Genomic DNA, 19,956 nt, shown 5'->3' on the forward strand with positions numbered 1-19,956 from the left:
CAAGCTTTATCCCTGGACAACCAAAAGGATTTTAGACATAGGAAAAAATAAAGTGACACATTCTTTTCTTGTGATACCTGAGTGCCCAGCACCCCTGCTAGGCTGGGACCTTTGTAAAAAATTGAAAGCACAAGTCCAGTTTACTTCTGACGGACCTGAGGTATCATGGAAGAAGAATCCAGTGGCATGCTTAGTTTTAAATTTAGAAGAAAAATATCACCTCCACGAACAGAAGTCTGAGACTTTACCCTTTAAAGAACGATTGACAGGTTTTCCAGAGGTTTGGGCAGAGCAGGCTGGGATGGAATTAGCTAGGCAAGTGCCACCCAACATAGTCGAGCTAAAAATGGCTGCCAAACCCATTTCAGTCAGGCAATACCCCATGAGTCAAGGGGCTAAAAACAGCATTCGACCACATATCCAGAGACTGCTATAACAGGGTATATTGGTCCCGTGCCAGTCCCATTGGAATACCCCCTTCCTGCCAGTGTGTAAACCTGGGACAAATGACTATGTGCCTGTTCAGGACTTAAGAAAAGTCAATAACCGGGTACAGGACATTCACTCAACTGTGCCCAACCCTCACAACTTGCTGAGTTCCTTACCACCTGAACGGTCCTGGTACACTGTCCTGGATTTGAAAGATGCCTTTTTCTGTCTCAGATTACACCTGAACAGTCAACTTCTGTGTGCTTTTGAGTGGTGAGTCCCTGAAGGAGGATATACGGGTCAGCTAATTTTGACTAGGCTGCGACAGAGGTTCAAAAATTCACCCACTTTTTTTGATGAAGTGGTCCACCACAACCTTATGCCCTTTAGGGAACAGAACCTCCAAAATCTCTCCTGGAGTATGGAGATGATTTAATCCTTGCAGCTTCAACCCAGGAACTGTGCCTTGACAGGATCAAGAAGCTTCTAAATGAAAAAAGTGAATTGGTGTACTCCTAAGAAAGCTCAGCTATGCCATATGGACTTGACCTACCTAGGATACTCCCTCCGAGAAGGAAAGCAGTGGTTCTCCGAAGCTCGAAAGAAGACTGTGATGCAGATCCCAACCCCCACCACTCTGTGACAAGTACGTGAGTTTCTGGGAACGGCAGGCTTTTGTAGACTCTGAATACCAGGGTCCACAATGTTGGCGGCACCTCTGTACCCACTCACTAAAGAAAAAGTCCCGTTCACCTGGACAGAAGAACACCAAAAAGCCTTTAACAGCACAAAGGCTGCTCTGCTTGCAGCCCAGGCTTTGGCCCTGCCAGATTTGACTAAGCCTTTCACCATATACGTTGATGAGCCAGCTGGAGTAGCCCGCAGAGTCCTGACTCAGACTCTGGGGCCCTGGAAGAGGCCAGTGGCCTACCTGTCTAAAAAATTGGACCCAGTTGCCAGTGAATGGCCCTCCTGCCTAAAAGCCATCGCTGCAGTAGCCCTACTTGTTAAAGATACTGGCAAGCTTACTCTAGGTCAGCATGTGAGTGTAATCACTCCCCATGCGTTAAAGAGTATTGTATGACAGCCCCCTGACCATTGGATGACAAATGCCCGGATGACCCACTACCAGATCCTGTTGCTAAATGACCGAGTGACTTTTGCCCTACCTGCCATCCACAATCCTACCACCCTCCTCCTCAAGACGGATGCCTCTACCTAGGTACACCAATGTGCTGATATCCTGGCTGAAGAAACTGGATCGAAAAGGATCTGACTGACCGAACTTGGCCAGGTGTGCCTGACTGGTACACAGATGGTAGAAGCTTTGTGGTGGAGGGAAAATAAAGAGCAGGAGAGGCAGTGGTTGACAGAAAACATGTAATTTGGGCAAGTTAACTTCCAGAAGGAACTTCGGCTCAGAAGGCTGAGCTCCTGACGCTAACTAAAGCTCTGCGGCTGGCAGAAGGTAAGGCAATCAATATTTACACTGACAGCCACTATGCTTTTGCCACAGCCCACATTCATGGGGCCATCTATAGACAAAGGGGGCTACTTACTTCGGCAGGCAAGGAAATCAAAAATAAAGAAGAAATCTTGGCCCTCCTAGAGGCTATACACATGCCCAAGAAAGTGGCCATCATCCTCTGCCTTGGCCATCAAAAGGGGCAAGGTGCTGTAGCCCAGGGAAATCAGATGGCAGGTTGGGTGGCCAAACAGGTGGTACAAGGCATCCCTGCGCTGCCTGTAGAGAGTATAGAAGAACCAAAATGGACCCCAGAGATCAGTTTTGAATACACCTCCAAAGATTATGAGATGATTGAAGATCTTGAAGAACAAGGGAAGTCCAAAGGATTTAGCTACCATGGGATAGCAAGAACAAAAGAAGGAAAAATTATTTTGCCCTATAGAGAAGGAAAGGCATATGTAAAACGCATCCATCCCCTGACACATCTGGGAGCAAAGAAATTGTGTGATTTAATCCAGTCCTCAAACTATTATGTGCTCAGGCTACTAGACGAACAAGTAACTAAATCCTGCAAGTGTGTTCCCTAATTAATGCTGCAGGCCCCTTTAATGAACAAGGAAAACGACAACTGGGGGATAGACCTGGAGTTTACTGGGAAGTAGACTTCACTGAGATCAAACCAGGAAAATATGGTAATAAATAGTTACTAGTTTTCATAGACACTTTCTCGGGATGGGTAGAAGCCTTCCCCACCAAGTCTGAAACTGCTCAGGTGGTGACCAAGAAGATCGTTTAAGAGATCCTACCCTGGTTTGGGATCCCCAGTGTAATATGCTTGGAAAATGGGCCCGCATTTGTTGCCCAGGTAAGTCAGGAATTAGCCACACATTTGGGGAACAATTGGAAGTTATATTGTGCTTATAAACCCCAGAGATCAGTAGAGGTAGAAGGAATGAACAGGACTCTCAAAGAAACCCTAACTAAATTAGCTTTTGAGACCAGTGGTAAAGACTGGGTGACCCTCCTTCCCTTTGTGCTCCTTAGGGCCCGAAACACACCTGGGTGTTTCGGCATTACTCCTTATGAAATTCTACATGGGGGACCACCCCCCTTGACCGAGTCTGATGGGATATTGAATTCCAGTGTTGACTCTTCCTCACCCTCTTCTCTGTTTACCCATTTAAAGGCCGTAGAAGTTGTCAGAACACAGATCTGGGACCAGATTAAAGAAGCCTACACACCAGGGAGCAGTGCAGTGCCCCACAGGTTCCAGGTCGGGGACTCAGTTCTGGTCTGACAACATCGAGCTGGCATGCTTGAGCCATGGTGGAAGGGACCTTATCTAGTGCTGCTGACCAGCGCCAAGGTAGCAAAGGTAGACAGGATCGCTGCCTGGATCCACGCATCCCACATAAAAAAAAGGCATCCAACCAGGATGAAGACGACCTCAGAGAAAATTGGACAGTGGCCGCTACTGATAATTCTCTTAAACTGTGCCTTCGCTGTACACCAACCTTGGGTAATAATCCTCACACTCTTATGACCCTGACATGGGAGGCCATCTCTCAAGCTGGAGATACTGTATGGAGTACTTCAAAGCCCCCCCCCCTTATACATGGTGTCCCCCTCTGTTTCCTGAAATCTGTGCCCTGATAGATGGATTAGATGCCTGGGATATCCCTGAAGAGTCACATGAAACGGTGCCCCAAGATGAGGTAATTTATCACAAGCAGCCATATCACCAGGGGTTAAGTTCCCAAGGAAAGTACATTGCAGATATACCAGGCTGTAGTAGCAGGTCTCAACAGAGGAGACTTTGTCAGGAGCCCTTTTATGTCTGTCCCAGGGATAGGGCAAATAAAAAAGAGGCTCGCTGGTGTGGGGGAATAGAGGGCAACTTCTGTAGTCAGTGGAGATGTGAAACCACTGGTACCACTCATTGGGACCCTTCCTCTAGCTTGATATTATTATAGTATCCAGATGAAATAAGGGCCATGATTCCTTAAACATCACTTTTACTCAAAAAGCAAAAGAGACAAAAAAGATTGGATAAAGAGAAGACTGTGGGGCCTAACATTTTATGTGACAGGGACGGGCCCTGGATTCACATTTAAGATACGGCTAAAGATGAAGTGTCCCCCAACCCAGGCAGTAGGACCTACCCCCGTTCTTGTTAAAAAACCTCCAATGCCCCTTCCCAGACCTACTTTTCCCGGACATACCCTAGTTGGTCCAGCTATTCCAACAGAAGTCTATACCCCTTCCTCAGACCTGAAACTTACATTGCCCCTACTCCCCCAGATACTGAAAACCGTCTGTTTAGTATGGTACAGGGGGCTTTTTGGTACGCAATTGTACCAATCCCAACATCACTAAGTCTTGTTGGCTGTGTTATGCCTCCAATCCCCCATATTATGAGGGAGTTGCTCAAGTCAAGACATACAATAAGGCTGAGGACAATTCTCAGTGTCCTTGGGGAGAAAACAGAAAACTAACATTAGCAGCTGTCTCGGGAAATGGACTTTGCCTGGAACAAGTCCCACATGACAAACGGTAACTCTGTAATCAGACTCATCATCTCCAGTCTTCCAGTAATAGAGGTCAGTACTTAGTCCCTCCATTAGTCACAGTATGGGCTTGCAACACTGGACTCACTCCCTGTGTATTTACTTCTGTTTTTAATACTTCTAAAGATTATTGTCGTTTAGTTCAGAGGGTTCCTAGGCTTCTGTATCATGATGACAGTTTTTTGTCAATGGATTCAACCACTGGACCCGGTATAAAAGGGAACCCATTACCATGACCTTAGCAGTGCTTTTGGGTCTAGGAACAGCAGCTGGGGTCGGCACAGGCACAACTGCCTTGATACAGACCCCCCACTATTTTCATGAATTGCACAACCGCTATGGATGCAGACCTAGGAGCACTAGAACAGTCCATCACCAAACTTGAAGAATCTTTGACCTCGCTACAGAACAGGAGGGGGCTAGATCTACTTTTTCTCAAAGAAGGTGGACTCTGTGCCGCACTAAAAGAAGAGTGTTGTTTTTATGTAGACCATTCTGGTCTTATCAGGGACTCCATGGCTAAGCTCAGAGAAAGGTTAGAAAAATGAAGCAAAGAAAGAGAAGCGTATTAAGGATGGTATGAAAATTGGTTTAACAGGTCTCCCTGTTTTACGACACTGATTCCACCCTGGCAGGCCCTCTGATTATTTTTTTCCTCCTGCTTTCTTTTGGGCCATGTATTTTAAATAAGCTGGTTGCTTTTGTTAAAGATAAAATAAACACCATACAAGTCATGGTCCTCAGACAGCAATATCAACAAGAAGAAAGGTCGTTCTAAGATTAGAGCTATCCACTAAAAGAAGTGGGTAATGAACAGCAAAAACTTATAATTTTGGGTCTTATAGCATTGTGGTATGTAAGTTCAAGAAATTCAGGGCTGAAGAATAGACCCAGGCGGGTCCAGGCACAGCCATACTCACCCTGTAGCTAAGAATTTCCGGCCATAAAAGATTAAAAAGAGAATGCAGGAACTAGCCACTGCTATCAGGGCGGACCAAATGGCCATCTGGCAGGATGGCACCTCCCTATAGACCCCATAAATCATACATTGACCAGGTGTCCTGCTGACCTCGAGAAGTCCCAAGCCCTTGTGTCTTTCTCCATTTTAGCAGGTACATATTACCCTGCTAATTTTTAATCATTCTGCCGCCATTTAAATAAGCCAATTATGTGTAATGGCGCAAATTCTTTTGGCTCCCCTGTTTTTGGTTTGTGGTTTTTGCCTTTATAAGCCTGTAAAAAGTTTGGGCTGGGGTTGAACTCCCCTGCCCCCTGCGCGGTGCATGAGTTTCGTCCTCAGCATTCTGGCTTGAGTGAACCTTTGTTGTTTGTGTGTTTGTATGCCATTAAAGCCTTGTATAATTACAGTGAGTTCGGTCTCAGTGTCCTACTGGGTGCGCGCTTGCCCGAGAAGGGACTCCCCACGGGGGTCTTTCAGTAGGTTTTCTGAATAAGTTTGTATTACATGGCAAAAAAAAAAAGATTTATTATATTCATTTCCTTCCTTCTCATGGTGTTTAAGGCATATATAATGCAATTGAATACTGCACATTCGGATTATTAACAGTTTTATACCAAGTTCCAAATTTAACATACCACGAAATGAGAAAGCGTACAATATATATTCCAATCATGAATAAGCAAATGAATGTAGGTAAACAGTTTTCAGGTACTAAGATACATAGCTATTAAGACATCATCAGAACAATTTAGATCAGAGAATATTAGCCTAACCCCTATGACTTAAATTTCCCCTTGGCTGTATACTCAGAGCTCTGTGTCTTGTCTGTTGCTGATTGGAACAATGCTTTGTTTTTCAGTAGCTTCCTGCATGAATTTAACATGGTCATACACTATAGACCGTCTTAGCAGGAATCAACTTAATGTGGATCTAGGAATCTGTTACCTGTAGAGAAGGGCCTCTCTGTTAAGAATGATCAGTGACCATTGTACCTCATTGTTTCTACAGAGGATCCTAAAGGGTGCATAACCTGCTGTGAAAAAGATCTAGGCCCTCTAATCCATGACACAAGCCTAGTTTCCATTTGTTCAGTTATGTCAGATTTTGTACTAATATATTCAGGCAAAGTAATTACTGTTATATATCTGTTCTATCCAAGATTTTAATACTATTTGTTGCTATTTTGCATTGAATCCTAGAGCTGATGAACCAAGTAAAGAACACTGGGAAATCACCTAGATAAAAGAGATAAAGTGTGTGATGGTTACACCTTGTAATGGCAATGACTCTTTGAATTAAGAGGCCTTAAAAAGAAATGAAATAGAAACTTGAGTTTCTCAGTAATGTGAGTCACTCTGGTATCAGGTCTCTTTAGCCTGAGGATACAAGAGAAGACTCTAACCAACATCATTGACAGTCTTGGTCTTAGGTCATCATGATATCCCTTTCTATGATCCCAAGTGTATTACAATATAATAAGTAGACCCACTAAAGGCAATAAAGTAAAGACAGCACTAATCACTGAGTCCTAGGCATCCTAAATGCTAGGCAGTCACTCTGTCAACTGAGCTATGTACAGACTCTGTTCCCAATATTCACAGATTTAAGGTTTTCCAATGAAGCCTAGAAGCTGCTTTCGAAGAAAGATGTGTTCTATGACTATGTCCTAGCACAGTCTGCTGGAAATGGCACCTCAGTTTCTGGTCAGTACTAGGAGAGCAACAGCAGGGAGGTAAAAGCTATTCACTATTGCGTCCTGCTCGACCGGCAAGAAAGATACAACAAACTAGAATCTTCCACAGTAAGAGCTTTATTGCTTGCTTATCAGGAAGATCCTGAACCGGGAAAATGGCGCTGCTTTTATAACCTGCAGCGTGACATTTCAGCACCTGATATGGCATGACAGCTCCTGATTCATTGCTTGCCCATCACCTGACTATTTCACCCCGAGAATGGGAGTGACTAGGAGTGAATTCACTCTCGCACCTTCGTACAAGGCTTCTTTACTAGTTAGCCACAGTGGAGGCCCGCGCCATCTTATAATGGCGATTGCTCGCGGCACACACGGCTCTCCTCAGAGATTACTGGTGGCATGCACGAGATTGCTCGCAGTACGTACCTGCTCTCCACATCTTCCCCTTTTTATTTAATAAAACTTGAGGCTGGTCTAGGCCTGTGTAACTTTGCCCATCCACTGTGGCTCCTGTCTTAGGTCATTCCTCCAATGTCACAGCCTTTCCTGTCATAGGGTAACCCTATCGCCACCGGGCCCCGTGTCTTAGGTTGATCTGTGCATGAGGAAAGTTGCCCGTCCCTGGATACCACAGTGCTATGTGACATTAACTACTAAATAAACTAGGGCGAACTCTATAAAAGAGGACAGCCACCAATGTCAATTAATTTTTGAGCATAGATAGCCAGATTTCAGGGAAGGCCCCTTGCTTGATGGCAGCAAGTGCTTGGGTTATCAAAACCTTGTCACGTGTTTGTTGGGTTCTGAGCTTGCAAACCAACCAGAGCATGACCACAAGTCCACAGCAGGTGGCAACGCCAAATAAACCTACCCCCAACCATTCCTTAAAATAAGAAAAGGCAGATGAAATCCAGGAGGAGAGGACCTCTGTCAATGACAGGTCCACTCGTGTTGAGTTGATCTTTAGAACGGCTGCTCTAAGGACCTCAAGGGTCTCATCGAATCTTTCAGACCAGTTTCCTGCAAGATATAAAGAAACCTGTCTAGACAAATTAGCTGCATAAGTAAAATTTCATATTGGACACTGGTAATGCACAGAGCTTCCAGTTTTCTTTCACAACCCAACTGGGCCATCTGGTATAGAACACCTATCTGTTCTTCCGCCAGGTCAAGGCACTGATTCAAAGTCATCAGCCCTCCCTTTAACTTGGTACTAGCAGAAGTTTGGACAGTGATGGCATCAGCCAGATCTGCTGAAAGCTGATTTAATTTTGTGCCTGATTGAACCGCACTAAACATAGCATACCCTGCAGCTGTAGCAGCAGCTGCACTGGCTGAAATTGCTATGATCACGGCAGCAGTAATGCCAAAATCTCTCTTTTTTCAAAACATAGATAAGATGGAGGGTGTATCCACCAGAACAGGGATCCAACGTGGGATCCGTGCCACCATGGCACGGGTGTTCTTTGTTACATCCCAACATTGAGAAATCCAACAATTATCATTGGAACAGATTTCAAATGAATCATTTGAAAGAATAAACAAGAAAGCGGGGTAAACACAGACTGTGGTAGATGGATAATTAATCTGGTTTACCAAAGTTTTATTAAACCCAGTGATCTCTGCACTGGTATTACTATATCCATAAGAGTCCAGGGAGGCATCATGTATTCCCCAATACTGAGCAAATCTTGAGATGCCAGTAAAAGAAGCCTTTCCAACTGCTCCTCCCTGGATAAAGATCAAAGGATTGAGTTCTGTACAACTGCCATTGACTCCACAAAGCACCCACTTGTGAAAGGGATGCATTCTAATGTCCTGTATGAAAAGTCCCTTTTTCATAACAAATTCCTTCTCTGGGTTATCTATCATGTTGGGAGAAAAGGAAAAGGTTTTACTCTGATCTGCCCAATGAGTGATGGAGGATTGACAATCAGACCAAGGCAGGATCAGCCCTTCATCTTCCAAACTACAATGAGGGGCTATTTTTGGTTGGTGTGGACGTTTTTTGTCTGAAAAGTTAGGTGGTAGAAATGTACCATTAACCCAATTTACCTCGTGCCAAAAGGTCCGATTTGTAAAGGTTATCTCTACATTGGAAGTATCTTGGGTTGTGCTCACGCAACCTCCTCTATGCTCATTAAACTTCCCCAAAGCTTGGGCTGTGAGGTTGATACAATTTCCTGGTCCATTAATTCAAAAACATAAAGAACCCTGTTCTAGTAAAGTGCGATTTTCTCCTAATGGTGCTCGGGTTGGGATCATAGGGTAAATATGGCAAATCCACTGTTTTATCAGTAGTAAAGAATTTTGGAAAAACTATAGCATCATAGCGAACTGGCATTGGTTTAGGGAAAGTTGAGAGAATAGCCCATCTCTGCTGGCCCATTATACTAGGAACCTGAGACAAGTTCAGCATTGTCAGGATCAGGAACAGTCCTCGGGAGGTCAGCATCTTCTGCACCATCCTTGATGAATATCCTGGGGATGAGTCATTCCGGCAGCCAAAATGGGTTGTCTTCACTCTGTGAAAAAACACAAACAGCTCCCCAGGATCTGATTAAGATAGGATCCGGGCCTTTCCACTGACCAGTTAAAACATCCTTCCCTTTGACCATTTCTTTTGGTCTATCAGGGTCTGAGCTATGTCGCTCAGCTGCAGAGTGTCCCTGCTCGTCGAGATTCAAAAAATTAAGTGTAAAGAGTGCCATAGATACTGCTACTCTTGGCACTGAGGGCAGAGTCTCATCAACTCCCCCTTTCTGTTTTATAAGATTTGAGTTTGGGGTGGGCATGTTCCACAATGCCTTGTCCTTGAGTATTATAAGGAAGGCCAGTCAAATGAGTGACATCCATTTGATGACAAAATTGTTGAAATTAAGTAGATTTATATGCTGGCCCATTATCCGTTTTTAGAATTGTGGGCTTGCCCCACACACTCCACGCTTCTAGGCAGTGCTGTATAACATGAGAGGCTTTTTACCTGTTAAAGGTGTGGCAAATATTACACCAGAGCAGGTGTCAATAGAAACATGTAAATATTGATTTCTCCCAAAGGAGGAAATATGACTGACATCCATTTGCCAGACCTGTAATGTCCTGACGCCACGAGGATTTACCCCTACATGAGGAGTAGGTAAAAATTGACAACAGTTTTGACATTGGGTGACAATGTCACGAGATTCTTTCCTGGTTAAAGTAAAACGGTGGTGTAATGTCTCAGGTGTCACATGAAAGCATTCATGAAATTCTCTTGCAGCCTCTGCCTGTGAGGACAAAGCAGCAGCCACGATTCTAGTGGCTTTGTCTGCTAAGTCATTTCCATGAGACATGAGGCCAGGAAGGCCAGAATGAGCTCAAACATGAGTAATATAGACAGGATGTCTTCTGTATAACAAGGCTGACTGAATCTTTTGCAAAATGTGAGCAAGCTTACTAGTTGGTTTAATTAAGCCTGCAACTTCAAGCATATTAACTGCATTGAACACATATAAGGAATCAGATACAATATTGAGCGGTCCCAGGAAAGTTTCAAGGACTTCTAGAACTACCAAACACTCTACAACATGGGGTGATGAATCATTATATTGTTTAGATGTTACTTGGCCATTTACTACATATGCACCTATACCAGATTTGGATCCATCTGTATACACTACTACCCCATCCGGAAGTGGGTGTTTGACTGTTATTATTGGAAACACTATAGCTTGGCTTAAGGCAAATTGTAAAATTGTATGTTTTGGATAATGGTTATCAATTTGTCCTGAATAGGAGGCAACCAAGACTGCCCAATCGTTGGTTGTTGCTGCCAGGGTTTGAACTTGAGCAGAAGTATAAGGTACACTTACTATATAAGGTTCTTACCCGAAATAAGTAATGGCTGCTTTTATCCCCCTAAGTGCAAGTTGAGCAACTGCATTAGGATACCACTCAATGATTTTTGCAGGGGAAGCATTAGGATGGACCCACAACAAGGGCCCATTTTGCCATAAGACCACTGTTGGTAACTGTGCAGTTTTTAATATGCACAATTCAAATGACTTTGACTCGTCAATGCGTTGTAATTGAGCATCTTGTAGGGCCTTTTCTACAATTTGTAAAGCTTGACATGCAGCTGGGGTAAGTGCTCTGTGGGAGGAGATATGGGTATCTCCCTCTAATATGTCAAATAAGGGCTTTAATTCTGCTGATGGAATTTTCAAAAAGGGTCTCAGCCAATTAATATCTCCTAACAATTTTTGAAAATCATTCAAGGTATGTAGTTGATCTTTGCGAATCTCTAATTTTTGAAGAACAATTTTGTCAGGATAAATAAGTGACCCTAGGAAGGCTCCCATTCGAGCAACTTGCACCTTTTCGGTGGCCACCTGCAATCCCCATTGCCCTAACGTTTTTATTAATATAAGGTATGCATCTTGCAATAACTCTGAATTTTTATGGCAAATCAAAATGTAATCCATATAAATTATCACCTGTAATGATGGAAAATGTTCTCTAACTGACTTAAGTGCCAATTGTACATACAGTTGACACATGGTGGGGCTATTCGCCATCCTCTGAGGTAGGACCTTCCATTGGTATCTTTGATCTGGCTCTAAGTAATTAATGGCTGGGATCGTAAATGCAAATCTTTGCTTATCTTGAGGGCATAAAGGTATAGAGAAAAAGCAATTTTTAATGTCTAGGATTATAATTTCCCAATTTTTGGGTAAGGCAGAAAGTAATGGTAGCCCTTGCTGAACTGGTCCAAACAGATGCATTTGCGCATTAATTGCTCTAAGATCATGTAATAAGCGCCATTTGCCAGATTTTTTTCTTAATTACGAAAATAGGTGTATTCCAGGGTGAGGTAGAAGGCTCTAAATGACCCAAGTGTAGCTGTTCAGAAATTAGTTTTGTGGCTGCTTCTAATTTTTCAGAGGAGAGAGGCCATTGGGGAACCCATACAACTTCCTCTGTAAGCCATGGAATGGGCATGGAACCCTCAACAGCTGTCTCTAGAAAAAATCCAAACCTTGTCTCCCATTATTACCTTTTTGAGGGATATGTTCAAGTTTACCCTGCTCTCCTTTTCCTAATCCCCTTCCTTCTTTATAGCATATTTTCTTAATCATTCAAACAGCTTGTGGCGAGCATGCATTAGTTAAGGTCAGTCCTAGTGCCTGTAAGATGTCTTTCCCCCAGAGATTTACTGGGAGTGGTAAGACATAAGGAGTGAATCGTCCCATTTGACCTTCAGGCGCTGTCCAGCTCAAAGAACGGGAACTAATAGTGGGACAGGACTGATAACCGAAACCTTGCAAAGAATGTGATGACTGAATAACTGGCCAAGTTTTCGGCCACCAGTGAGAAGAAATAATACTTTTGTCTGCTGCTGTGTCTAAAATCCCCTTAAATTGTTTCCCTTCTATAACTAACTCTAAAGAAGGCCTGGAATCTAAAGGCATTATTAAATAAGCCGAATCATTTCCAATAGAACCAATCCCTCTGGTAGCTTGAGGGACACCAGAAGAGGGAAAACAGCCATGTAGGCTTGGCTGAATTACTAACTGAGCTATTCTATCTCCTTGTGAAATAGAAACGACACCCTGAGGACAGGAACAGAGAACTTGAAGTCCCCCTTCATAATCTTGATCTACATCTCCAGGGTGAACAATAAGACCTTGTAGTGTAAGGGAAGCCCTGCCCAATATTAGGCCGACACTCCCAGATGGCAGAGGTCCTTTATAGTTAGTAGGAATAGGCTGCACTCCCATTTGAGGGATCAGCATGAATTGGGTGTTGCCCTGCGGACTGTGGGGTCCACCTTTCGCCTGTCGAGGTCCCATATGTTTTCGGGCCCTGAGACCTGAGGGCCCTGTACTGGTTTTTTGAAATTGTGTCATTATCTACTGCTTGAGGGAATCCTGGCTGCAGGAGCCTGCCTCGAATGTCCCTGATTGAACGACAAGCGCTAGTCCAATGATATCATTTTCCACACTTAGTGCACAATCCTGGTGCTCTCCTTTTAACAAGGGCTCTACAGTCCTTTTTTAAGTGTCCCGGTTTGCCACGATTATAGCAGAGTTTGAGCTCAGCCATGTCAGTGCATTTTTGCACTTGTAGAATGGCAGCTGCTAAACCTGCATTAGTGAGTGGCCCCCCAAGTTCACGGCAAACCTTCGACCAGTCCTGCAGTCCCTTGCTTTTTCCAGGTGTAATAGCCGCCCTGCATTCCTGGGTAGCCTGTTCATATATCAACTGTCCAATTAAAGGCATAGCTGCTTTTGTATCTCAAAATATTCTCGTGCTGCCTCTGTCATTCTAGCCACAAAATCTGAGTACGACTCCTGGGAGCCCTGAGTGATCTTGGTCAAATGCCCACTTGCCTCTCCCTTCTTAGAGAGTGCCTTCCATGCCTTAACAGTGGCAGCTGAGATCTGGGCGTATGCTCCCCAATGATAATCTGTTTGGTTAGCAGCATGCTGTCCCTGACCTGTAAGCAATTCAAATGTCCATGTCCTTTGGTTTCCTTCCATGGTGGCATTGGCCCTTGCCTGCGTCTGACAGGAGTCCTGCCACAAAGCTTTCCATTCAAGATACATCCCCATACTGGGGGCTGCAGCTTTTACTACAGTCTGGCAATCACCAGGAGTCATAGTGTGAGTTGCAAGCCTTTCAACTTGTGCTACAGTGAAATTAGCTCTGACTCCATAACACGGACTGTTTCTGCAAGCTCCTTAATCTGTATATATTCTACTGGAGCGTGAACACGCCCTCCCTCAGCTCTTTCAAAAACTGGAAATGCCTGTTGTATCTTCCTCTGTTCCTCTTTTGGTATAAATGAGTCTGAATGATACCTCTGCACATAAGGCTCAGAATGGTGCCTCTGCACATAAGGCGGAGGTGCACTAGAACCCTGAAGACCGCACAATGATTTGACATTTGTCTCTAGCTGCTTTCATGTTATTCTGTAACTGATTAACTTGTCTTTCATCTGACTGGTATCTTTCTCCCTCACAACCTGTCGCTTTCTTCTCTAAGTCTGTTTCCTCATAGGAATAAGTTCCTTATCTGATTCTGAGCTACTGACAGCTAGCTGCTTAAACTCATCTAGTGGTGGGTAGAGGCTTCTTTCCTTATGTGCCTCTCCAGCTCGATCTCCCTTCTTCTCTCCCTTTCCATCCTTTTTTCTAATCTCTCCCCAGGTATTTTCCCTGACATTCTCTTTTCCTCGGTCTCAAGGCTCATGGAAAGGCCTAAATTCTTCAGTGCACTTTGTTTCCTCTCTATTTTTCCTCTCTCTCCCCGCTCTACCTCTGATAGACTTTCTTGAATTTCGTCCAGAACTTTCTGCCCCGCTTCTACCATTTGCTGACAATCCTCATCTGTTAAACACGATTTCACCAATTTCATAGCGGCATAATCCCTCCTTTAAGTTTGCCTTTCTGTTGTTCCCTAACTAGATCTCCTTTCAGTTTGTCCCAAGAGGCGACAGTTAATGACAATGAGCAAGCATACCATGGTGCAACACGGTCTATCTCTCTGACAAATCCCTCTTAGGTCTTAGTGGCGATTTTTAGGCCACACTGCTTCAGGACTGAGCGTAGGCACACTACTATAGAATGGGAGATTCCCATACTGCCGCTGTCCAGGCTTGACCGGGCCTGAAATTGGTTGCTGTCCAGGTGCTGTCCAGGCCTGACTGTGACTAAGAACCAGTCAACAGTTCCAGTGGTGGAAACAAAACGAAACCAAAAGGAAAAGTGTAATCGCCATGCAAACAATCAAAAGGGCTTCTAACTCTGGAGAAATTTCAAGATTGTACGTACCTTGTAGAGACTTTTGTCCCACAGTTCTGATTCTGCCCCGTGAATGAGGGATCTTCCTTGCGCTGGTGTGATTACAGTTCCCGGGTTTTGGCACCACTTATCGCGTCCAGCTCGACCAGCAAGAAAGATGCAACAAACCAGAATCTTCCTCAGCAAGAGCTTTATTGCTTTCTTCTCAGGAAGATCCCGATCCGGGAAAATGGCACTGCTTTTATAACCAGCAGCGAGACGTTTCAGCACCTGATATGGCATGACAGCTCCTGATTCATTGCTTGCCCATCACCCCACTATTACACCCCGAGAATGGGAGTGACTAGGAGTGAATTCACTCTCGCACCTGCGTACAAGGCTTGTTTACTAGTTAGGCACAGTGGAGGCCCGCACCATCTTATAATGTTGATTGCTCACGGCACACATGGCTCTTCTCAGAGATTACTGGCGGCACGCACGTAATTGCTTGCAGCACGTACCGGCTCTCCACAATTCACCACGATATCTACAGTCCCTTCTATGAATAGTCTGTTGTAACCTGGAGAGTTCTGGTCATCCACTCTGATACCACTACTGTTGTAGCAACTTGAACTTCTCTTAAACCAGTCAGTCCCTTTCTATAGAGATGATTCATCCCTGAAGCATCTACATGGGAGAGAGAATGGGGAGCATAGAAATCAGAGAGAGGCAGAAGTAATCTAGACTTCAAGCTGAGAAAAGAAAAAGTGGTCCTGGGGAAAATACAGTGATTTCTGGGTAGAGAATATGGAGCATCCCAGTAAAGGTAGTTCTGAACTGGCTTGTTTATCTTGAAGGCAGACTTGGGCATTGTATAAAGCTCTCTTGTAAGATCTCATACACAAAATTTTGCTCAATGTCAGACTCAGAAGTAATATTTCAGCAGTATCTAGGATTCATGCTGGAAAAAACTGGAGAAAAGAAATCAGGATTTTTGTGGGCCAAGGTCCATGACATAAGGCTTCAGATATCTAAATTGGCAAAGCTCATGCAGCCAAGAGAAACCTTTACACAGACACCTAGAGTCTTGTGGCAATGAGCCAGGATCAAATTCACCATAACTATCCATATTTTAGCATTCCTTGTGCTATGATAATAAAGGACACAGCCTGAGTTCATATAAATCATTAGGTCTGCTTTTATTGGGTTCTAACTTCCTGGGGCCGGGCTCTAAAGCAGGACAAATCTTTCCTCTGATCAGCAGAAGACATAACATGACCTAGTCATGTCGGGCATGCATGCAGAGCTTAGAGAATGAGAACCCTGAAGGGGCATAGAACCTCAAGAGATCAAGAAATAAATTGACTTCTGTTTGGCATTTGCCTGTCAGAGAGAGAAGCACTTAAGGCAGGGTCATCTCTGCCTTTCATTGTTTCAGGACTCAACACTCTGCAACTTTGTTTCAATACCTTCTTTCTGTTAGCCATTAGCTTGCCTTTAGCCTCCTAGACTCAGTGTTGCTGAGTGTGAAACAGATTATACTCCTGACAGCCTCAGGAGCATGTAGATGTGTAATTCACACACAAGTACCAATTCAAATGTGTTGTGTCTGGCCAGCGGCTCACATGTCTGGGTTCTAATCTGGAAAGGAATCTTGGAAACCTGGAAGAGAACAGGGAGCTAGGCAGAGAAGAGAAAGATGTAGCTAAGGCAAAATTCTGAACAAAGCTCAATTTTACTATTTCTGAAACTCATTTATGAAGCAGAGGTAGGGACCTGATTCCCGCCAAATCATCTTGGAGTAAAGTTGCAGGTGAACACGTGATGGGTCCAGAAATGCTAGTTGGAAAGCAGCAGCAGTGGGAGTGGCAGGGTTATAGAGCTGCAAGCTCTGCTGAGATGCTCTCTAATACTGAAACCTGAGCAGATCAGCTGAAAATGAAAGGAAGCTTGTTCAGGTATAAGACTAAAAATAAGGGTTCTGGGCATGGAGGAACAACACTTGGGAAATATCAATCTGATATATAAGGACAAACAGAAATAGACTAGCAACAACCAGTCCCAGAGAATAGAGGGAGATAGCTTACGAGGTTAGTCAAGCACCATTTGCTCTTTGGAATGCCTAACAGCTCATCCATCCAATTTTGCTTGTAACCATCTCCTTTCTAATCTACCAGCCAGATAATATGCAAAGCCTGAGGGACCTTCTAACATTCAGTCCTACAAGGGAGGTCACCATCAAATCTCCACCTCAGTGTTCAGGAAACACTGTAATAAAAGACAGAAACAGTGTAGGATCATAAAAACTATCTTGATTGTAACTACTAGAATTTAGTCCTAGCTACACACTTTTATTAAAAAACTGACATCAATGAAATTTATATTTTAGAGTTGTTTCTACAACAGAACAAACGATCTACATTTGGGGTTGGTCTTCCTATTTCACATAATCAAATCAGGAAAAAAAATTCCTCACAGGTGCCCCAAATTCCCAGAGTTTTAGTGAATTCCTAATATTATCAGGGTTACAACCAAGACTAGCCATCATAAGTATACCTCTTGTCAATAAGACATACAATCATATCTCCTTATATTATATTAATTTCCAAAGGAAAGCAATAGTTATGCCTAGCATAGTATCCTATATCCAATATACAACTGCAAATAAAGTATATGAATTTTCAGGGCAGAATCATGCTTAACATGAGATAAAATTCCATATACAACTACAATCATATTTTATCTTTTAGAATAGATTACAATTTCTTAATTGTAACACCATATAAAATCAAATTCAAAGCATTGTTTACTTTCAAAGTACACTGACATGATTATACATTCTCATTCAAAATAAGAGGAAAAGAAACATAAACAGGAAATATTGGGAAAATCAAGATCAAATCTAGCTAGACAAACCCCAAATCCTAAATTTATGTACATTGTGGCTTAAAAAGCTCTTCCTATCTAGTTTCATGACTACAATATATTTCTCTGTCTTGGAATGGTTCCATTCTTTGTGTGTAGCTTTCTTTGAGAGATATCGCACAGCTGTGGACCTTCTTACATCCTGATTGCTATATCACAATATAGGCTTCCCTTTCATACCTTCACTAAAAGCCTCTCTAGGCATCTATGCAGGGACTTCGCTGCAACCTGGATGCCCTCAGTGGCTTTCCATAACCACGTAGGAAGACTCCATGGCTCTTTTCCTTCTGTATCCTTCATTAATCTGATGAAAGAACTACATGGTGGATGTTGCCAAGTTCTTTTGCCTGCTTTAGATAGAACCTGCCTGCTTCCTTGAATATTTTTTCATAAATTTGATATGTTGTTTTTCTGCTATAAACAGATCAATCCTTGGGACATTTCTTTGCACAAGTTGCAGGATTAGCTTGGTGGATACTCACCTCGAGGAAACAATTCCCTTTATTACATTACTCCTTATATCTTTCAACACTAGCTATGGCTCCCACAAAAAATTTTCTGGTGCTCTTTTTTTCTCCAAACTTAAATTCTAGCTCATCCCTTAAAGAATGAGTACAATCAGGAAAACAAAAGTCAAGAAGCATTAGCGATGTGGGAATAAAGTACAGCTGTACTGCTGGTGGGTGCTTAAGTTGGTACATCCAGGATAAAATCAGTGTGGAATTTGCTAAAAATATCTAAAAATAGAACTAACTGGTGACTCACCTATATCACACTTGAGTGTAGAAAAGATAGCATGGTTATCTATTGATACTTGCTCAGTCATTTTTGTTGATTTTGTTTTCAAAAAAGGAGATGCAATCAGCTGTAACTAAATTTGCTAGAGAGTATATGGAATTTGAAAATACTATATAATAAATGCGTTAAGTCAGGCCTATAAAGAGAAATGCTACGTGTCTGTAATCACATTTGTTCTAGCTTCAACTATTAGATTTTTTGTTTAACTTGAAGTATCTGTGGAGATAAGGAACCCCAAAGTGGCACATGGCATGGAAGAAAGGATGAAGCCTTTAGGGAAGGAGGGAATGACAGAACACATGCAACATAGTAGTAGGAGGAAACATTAGAGATTACAAGTTTAGGTAAGCATGAGTATAGGATTATGTCTGTTATTCCATACGGAATGTCACATTTTAGGAAGTTTATTTAAAATATTACATTTAAGTGGCATTACTCTTGGTTACAGTCCAAAACTTGATACTACAAAACTTTCTGAAGAAACCACATACTCGAGTAATAGAACATGAATAAATAAAGTTATAAACAATCTTGAAATTTAATTCTTAGGGCTTGCTGTTATATAGTGGCAGAATGTTCTGTTTATGCTACTAGCAGAAAAATTAATCAAGCATATTACACATCTGTGATCCCTGACAACAAGATTAGTGACTCATTTGAAATATACTGTGTACATATATATCATCTAGGTTTAAAGTAATATATTCCTGTTGTCTATTTTTTTGTGTTTACTTCTAGATCATAGGAACTATTTTACTGTTACCTAGAACTGATTTTAGAACGAGGACAGAATACTTTGTCTTAATAATTTCATGACTACCTAAACATAAATACACAATATTGTTTAAAAAAATAATTATGAATATTTTCTACCTGCATTGGGTAGTGCCATAATAAGTTCGTATTTCAAACTACTGATTAATAATGTGAAACAAAAAAACGTTAATTTTAGGATAGATAGTTATAATACTTCAGAAAGTTGTCAACAAATTACACAGGGAAGGAGAAATAGAATACATCGTTTTCTCCACCTATGGTTATTGAGATTTTGGCCAGGAATAGTAGCCTGGGTTGGCATTTGAGTTCTCTTAGTGTCTGTATAACATCTGTTCAGGCTCTTCTGGCTTTCCTAGTCTCTGGTGAAAAGTCTGGTGTAATTCTGATAGGCCTGCCTTTATATGTTACTTGACCATTCTCCCTTACTGCTTATAATGTTCTATCTTTTTTTAGTGAATGTGTTTTTCTGATTATTATGTGTTGGGAGGAATTTCTTTTCTGGTCAAGTCTATTTGGAGTTCTGTAGGCTTTTTTTATGTTCATGGGCATCTCTTTCTTTAGGTTTGAAAAGTTTT

The sequence above is a fragment of the Mus musculus genome, chromosome Y, assembly GCF_000001635.26.
Source record: "Mus musculus strain C57BL/6J chromosome Y, GRCm38.p6 C57BL/6J".
In the NCBI taxonomy this organism is placed as follows: domain Eukaryota; kingdom Metazoa; phylum Chordata; class Mammalia; order Rodentia; family Muridae; genus Mus; species Mus musculus.